This window comes from Salvelinus namaycush, unplaced genomic scaffold, assembly GCF_016432855.1.
Source record: "Salvelinus namaycush isolate Seneca unplaced genomic scaffold, SaNama_1.0 Scaffold626, whole genome shotgun sequence".
Classification (NCBI taxonomy): Eukaryota; Metazoa; Chordata; class Actinopteri; order Salmoniformes; family Salmonidae; genus Salvelinus; species Salvelinus namaycush.
Window position 1 is genome coordinate 48,377 of NW_024061338.1, and position 7,106 is coordinate 55,482.

Genomic DNA, 7,106 nt, shown 5'->3' on the forward strand with positions numbered 1-7,106 from the left:
CCATAGATAACTATTAGACATGACCAGCTCTTCTACACTGGTATCAGTCCCATAGATAACTATTAGACATGACCAGCTCTTCTACACTGGTATCAGTCCCATAGATAACTATTAGACATGACCAGCTCTTCTACACTGGTATCAGTCCCATAGATAACTATTAGACATGACCAGCTCTTCCACACTGGTATCAGTCCCATAGATAACTATTAGACATGACCAGCTCTTCTACACTGGTATCAGTCCCATAGATAACTATTAGACAAGACCAGCTCTTCTACACTGGTATCAGTCCCATAGATAACTATTAGACATGACCAGCTCTTCTACACTGGTATCAGTCCCATAGATAACTATTAGACATGACCAGCTCTTCTACACTGGTATCAGTCCCATAGATAACTATTAGACATGACCAGCTCTTCTACACTGGTATCAGTCACATAGATAACTATTAGACAAGACCAGCTCTTCTACACTGGTATCAGTCCCATAGATAACTATTAGACATGACCAGCTCTTCTACACTGGTATCAGTCCCATAGATAACTATTAGACATGACCAGCTCTTCTACACTGGTATCAGTCCCATAGATAACTATTAGACATGACCAGCTCTTCTACACTGGTATCAGTCCCATAGATAACTATTAGACATGACCAGCTCTTCTACACTGGTATCAGTCCCATAGATAACTATTAGACATGACCAGCTCTTCCATACTGGTATCAGTCCCATAGATAACTATTAGACATGACCAGCTCTTCTACACTGGTATCAGTCCCATAGATAACTATTAGACATGACCAGCTCTTCACACTGGTATCAGTCCCATAGATAACTATTAGACATGACCAGCTCTTCTACACTGGTATCAGTCCCATAGATAACTATTAGACATGACCAGCTCTTCTACACTGGTATCAGTCCCATAGATAACTATTAGACATGACCAGCTCTTCATACTGGTATCAGTCCCATAGATAACTATTAGACATGACCAGCTCTTCTACACTGGTATCAGTCCCATAGATAACTATTAGACATGACCAGCTCTTCATACTGGTATCAGTCCCATAGATAACTATTAGACATGACCAGCTCTTCACACTGGTATCAGTCCCATAGATAACTATTAGACATGACCAGCTCTTCACACTGGTATCAGTCCCATAGATAACTATTAGACATGACCAGCTCTTCTACACTGGTATCAGTCCCATAGATAACTATTAGACATGACCAGCTCTTCTACACTGGTATCAGTCCCATAGATAACTATTAGACATGACCAGCTCTTCTACACTGGTATCAGTCCCATAGATAACTATTAGACATGACCAGCTCTTCTACACTGGTATCAGTCCCATAGATAACTATTAGACATGACCAGCTCTTCTACACTGGTATCAGTCCCATAGATAACTATTAGACATGACCAGCTCTTCTACACTGGTATCAGTCCCATAGATAACTATTAGACATGACCAGCTCTTCTACACTGGTATCAGTCCCATAGATAACTATTAGACATGACCAGCTCTTCTACACTGGTATCAGTCCCATAGATAACTATTAGACATGACCAGCTCTTCTACACTGGTATCAGTCCCATAGATAACTATTAGACATGACCAGCTCTTCACACTGGTATCAGTCCCATAGATAACTATTAGACATGACCAGCTCTTCTACACTGGTATCAGTCCCATAGATAACTATTAGACATGACCAGCTCTTCTACACTGGTATCAGTCCCATAGATAACTATTAGACATGACCAGCTCTTCATACTGGTATCAGTCCCATAGATAACTATTAGACATGACCAGCTCTTCACACTGGTATCAGTCCCATAGATAACTATTAGACATGACCAGCTCTTCTACACTGGTATCAGTCCCATTGATAACTATTAGACATGACCAGCTCTTCTACACTGGTATCAGTCCCATAGATAACTATTAGACATGACCAGCTCTTCACACTGGTATCAGTCCCATAGATAACTATTAGACATGACCAGCTCTTCTACACTGGTATCAGTCACATAGATAACTATTAGACATGACCAGCTCTTCTACACTGGTATCAGTCCCATAGATAACTATTAGACATGACCAGCTCTTCTACACTGGTATCAGTCCCATAGATAACTATTAGACATGACCAGCTCTTCATACTGGTATCAGTCCCATAGATAACTATTAGACATGACCAGCTCTTCTACACTGGTATCAGTCCCATAGATAACTATTAGACATGACCAGCTCTTCCACACTGGTATCAGTCCCATAGATAACTATTAGACATGACCAGCTCTTCCACACTGGTATCAGTCCCATAGATAACTATTAGACATGACCAGCTCTTCTACACTGGTATCAGTCCCATAGATAACTATTAGACATGACCAGCTCTTCTACACTGGTATCAGTCCCATAGATAACTATTAGACATGACCAGCTCTTCATACTGGTATCAGTCCCACATAGATAACTATTAGACATGACCAGCTCTTCTACACTGGTATCAGTCCCATAGATAACTATTAGACATGACCAGCTCTTCTACACTGGTATCAGTCCCATAGATAACTATTAGACATGACCAGCTCTTCTACACTGGTATCAGTCCCATAGATAACTATTAGACATGACCAGCTCTTCTACACTGGTATCAGTCCCACATAGATAACTATTAGACATGACCAGCTCTTCCACACTGGTATCAGTCCCATAGATAACTATTAGACATGACCAGCTCTTCATACTGGTATCAGTCCCATAGATAACTATTAGACATGACCAGCTCTTCATACTGGTATCAGTCCCACATAGATAACTATTAGACATGACCAGCTCTTCTACACTGGTATCAGTCCCATAGATAACTATTAGACATGACCAGCTCTTCTACACTGGTATCAGTCCCATAGATAACTATTAGACATGACCAGCTCTTCTACACTGGTATCAGTCCCATAGATAACTATTAGACATGACCAGCTCTTCTACACTGGTATCAGTCCCATAGATAACTATTAGACATGACCAGCTCTTCTACACTGGTATCAGTCCCATAGATAACTATTAGACATGACCAGCTCTTCTACACTGGTATCAGTCCCATAGATAACTATTAGACATGACCAGCTCTTCTACACTGGTATCAGTCCCATAGATAACTATTAGACATGACCAGCTCTTCTACACTGGTATCAGTCCCATAGATAACTATTAGACATGACCAGCTCTTCTACACTGGTATCAGTCCCATAGATAACTATTAGACATGACCAGCTCTTCTACACTGGTATCAGTCCCATAGATAACTATTAGACATGACCAGCTCTTCTACACTGGTATCAGTCCCATAGATAACTATTAGACATGACCAGCTCTTCTACACTGGTATCAGTCCCATAGATAACTATTAGACATGACCAGCTCTTCTACACTGGTATCAGTCCCATAGATAACTATTAGACATGACCAGCTCTTCTACACTGGTATCAGTCCCATAGATAACTATTAGACATGACCAGCTCTTCTACACTGGTATCAGTCCCATAGATAACTATTAGACATGACCAGCTCTTCCACACTGGTATCAGTCCCACATAGATAACTAATAGACATGACCAGCTCTTCTACACTGGTATCAGTCCCATAGATAACTATTAGACATGATGTTCTGACAGTCTGTCTGTTAGTGAGGAATTCTTCTTCAGTTCCACTAGTTGATAAGGATGTCTCTAATGAACACTTCACCGGTGATCTTGTATCGTTTCAGGTACAGTCCTTGGGTCAAGGGATATTGCCTCAGCTTCAGACTGTAGATTATCATAACCTGTAACGAAGGAAACAAAAAAAATTGAAAGTAACATGTCCTGGTTTAAAGAGAAATTGATATTTCACATAGTAATTTCCCAGAGTAAGAATGTCCCGAATTTCAGGAAAACGTTGGACATTTCACCTAGATATCCCTAACATGACGACTGTGGTGAACAACATAGAAGCTTATCAGCTTCTGATTATCTTACTATGCTTCTTCGCCCTGAGCTCCGAGCTGCAGTAAACTGCTCCGCTTCTGGCTCCACTCCAGCTCTGGTTCACTCACATACTCTTGGTCGCATGTTGCGGGGTTTTTGGGCTGCTTCTAAATTGCACCGCGTCCGTCGTGGTATTTCCTGGAGAGCAAGCAGGATTTTGTTCCAGACCTATTTTAAAGAGATAGCTCACCTAAAATGTACTACAATCTAAATGTTTGTGTCCTTACCTTGAAAGCAGTCTATGGACAAGGAGACTGCAATCTATGATTTGGTCACCCACTGCCATCAACCATTAATATAAGTATTTCCTGTGCAGAGCGTTCCCATTGACCTTCCTACTGTTTCTAGAGAACAGGAATCAACCCACGGACCTTCCCAATGTTCCTAGAGAACAGGAATCAATCCACAGACCTTCCCAATGTTCCTAGAGAACAGGAATCAATCCACAGACCTTCCCACTGTTCCTAGAGAACAGGAATCAATCCACGGACCTTCCCACTGTTCCTAGAGAACAGGAATCAATCCACGGACCTTCCCACTGTTCCTAGAGAACAGGAATCAATCCACGGACCTTCCTACTGTTCCTAGAGAACAGGAATCAATATACTGACCTTCCTACTGTTCCTAGAGAACAGGAATCAATCCACGGACCTTCCTACTGTTCCTAGAGAACAGGAATCAACATACTGACCTTCCCACTGTTCCTAGAGAACAGGAATCAACCCATTGACCTTCCTACTGTTTCTAGAGAACATGAATCATCCCATTGACCTTCCTACTGTTCCTAGAGAACATGAATCATCCCATTGACCTTCCTACTGTTCCTAGAGAACATGAATCAATACATTGACCTTCCCACTGTTCCTAGAGAACAGGAATCAATCCACGGACCTTCCTACTGTTTCTAGAGAACAGGAATCAACATACTGACCTTCCTACTGTTCCTAGAGAACAGGAATCAACCCATTGACCTTCCTACTGTTTTCCCCATTCACCTGTCTTGTAATCTGATTTCATTTAATGTCTGAATAAAGTGTAAAACCACCTACACATTTTATTTTTTTAAATATTTACATACTTTAAATTTCATCCCCACCAAAATCTCAAAGTAACAAAGTTGTCGAATTTTGAGTGTTAATTTAATATTCAAAACATTCTGAATACACATGACCTGTGATTTGTTTCCATGTCAAAATAAGTAGAACTGCAGGAAATTCGCTTTAAAACAGTAACATTTTCTTTGGGCAGCACCACAAAATCTCACTCCAAGCTTTCTTCAAAAGTTGGCAGCCCTGAGTGCACTATATAGGGAATAGGGTTCCATCCAGGATATAGCCTTTGTCACAGAGAGACGAATTAAAGTATTTATGATGATGGACAAATAGGTAGGTAAAAGTTGTAACTGATCGACTCCATTTAGCTATTGGCATTGGCTCATTAGACAGTCAGACTGAGATAGACATATATTTTTTTTATTTAACCTTTATTTAACTAGATAGATCCTGTAGATAGATACTGTATATATATATAGATAGAAAGATAGATAACGTTAGTTAGATATATAGATAGATACTGTAGATATATAGATATATATATAGATGTGGCTTCTGTATGACCGTAGTGAACGTAATACAACACAGACTACGCTGCCTGTTGCGTCTGTAATGTTTGGTTCATGTTTGCTGTACATACCTGGTTGTTGATGCAACACGTTGTCCTTGGCTCCTCCTGTCAACCCTACTCGTCATCGAAGACCCACCTTCAGAGTTTGCTGTTTTAGTGACTTTTATCCGTGGTTCCACCCGCCCGGGTCTCTCCTGCCGCTGGTTCTGCTAGACAGTCGGGCTTTCATCAACATCAGAGTGGAACAGCTTGATTAAAGGCCAGAGCTAGCTAGCTAGTTGACTAGCTGTAAACCATATAGCTAACGTTAAAGTCTTCACATGGCTAGCTGGGCACCATATAGTTAACGTTAAAGTCTTCACAAGGCTAGCTACCTAGCTGTAAACCATATAGCTAACGTTAAAGTCTTCACAATGATAGTTACCTAGCTGTAAACCATATAGCTAACGTTAAAGTCTTCACATGGCTAGCTGGAAACCATATAGCTAACGTTAAAGTCTTCACAAGGCTAGCTACCTAGCTGTAAACCATATAGCTAACGTTAAAGTCTTCACAATGATAGTTACCTAGCTGTAAACCATATAGCTAACGTTAAAGTCTTCACATGGCTAGCTGGAAACCATATAGCTAACGTTAAATTCTTCACAAGGCTAGTTACCTAGCTGTAAACCATATAGCTAACGTTAAAGTCTTCACATGGCTAGCTGGAAACCATATAGCTAACGTTAAATTCTTCACAAGGCTAGTTACCTAGCTGTAAACCATATAGCTAACGTTAGCTAGCTGGCTAGCTGTAAACCATATAGCTAACGTTAGCTAGCTGGCTAGCTGTAAACCATATAGCTAACGTTAGCTAGCTGGCTAGCTGTAAACCATATAGCTAACGTTAGCTAGCTGGCTAGCTGTAAACCATATAGCTAACGTTAGCTAGCTGGCTAGCTGTAAACCATATAGCTAACGTTAGCTAGCTGGCTAGCTGTAAACCATATAGCTAACGTTAGCTAGCTGGCTAGCTGTAAACCATATAACTAACGTTAGCTAGCTGGCTAGCTGTAAACCATATAACTAACGTTAGCTAGCTGGCTAGCTGTAAACCATATAGCTAACGTTAGCTAGCTGGCTAGCTGTAAACCATATAGCTAACGTTAGCTAGCTGGCTAGCTGTAAACCATATAGCTAACGTTAAAGTCTTCACAAGCATCACTGAACTTCCACTAAAGTTTGCTTGTTTACCAGACAGAAAGCGTACAGTGCTGAACGGTGGAAACCGTGCACACAGCTTTTGGATGTGTCATTGCAAAGATACTGATAACTTTTATCTGTGGTTATTGTTTCTTTCAAAGAAAGAGCGACAAGTTGAACTTCCAGCTGTAACTCAGCGCTGAGTAATCAAGTGAAAAGTCAAACTGTCCTGCATGTAAGTAGCTT

The 7,106-nt window shown here is 40.8% G+C and overlaps 1 long non-coding RNA gene across 1 annotated transcript; it reads right to left on the reverse strand.

Annotated features, from left to right (window-relative positions):
* Positions 1 to 3,638: 3,638 nt before the first annotated feature.
* LOC120042163 lies at positions 3,639 to 5,990 on the reverse strand. Its single transcript, XR_005476043.1, has 3 exons — positions 5,748 to 5,990; positions 4,047 to 4,193; positions 3,639 to 3,853 (listed from the first exon to the last, which is right to left on the reverse strand). It is a non-coding gene; the product is annotated as an uncharacterized LOC120042163 (long non-coding RNA).
* Between the last annotated feature and the right edge of the window lie 1,116 nt (positions 5,991 to 7,106).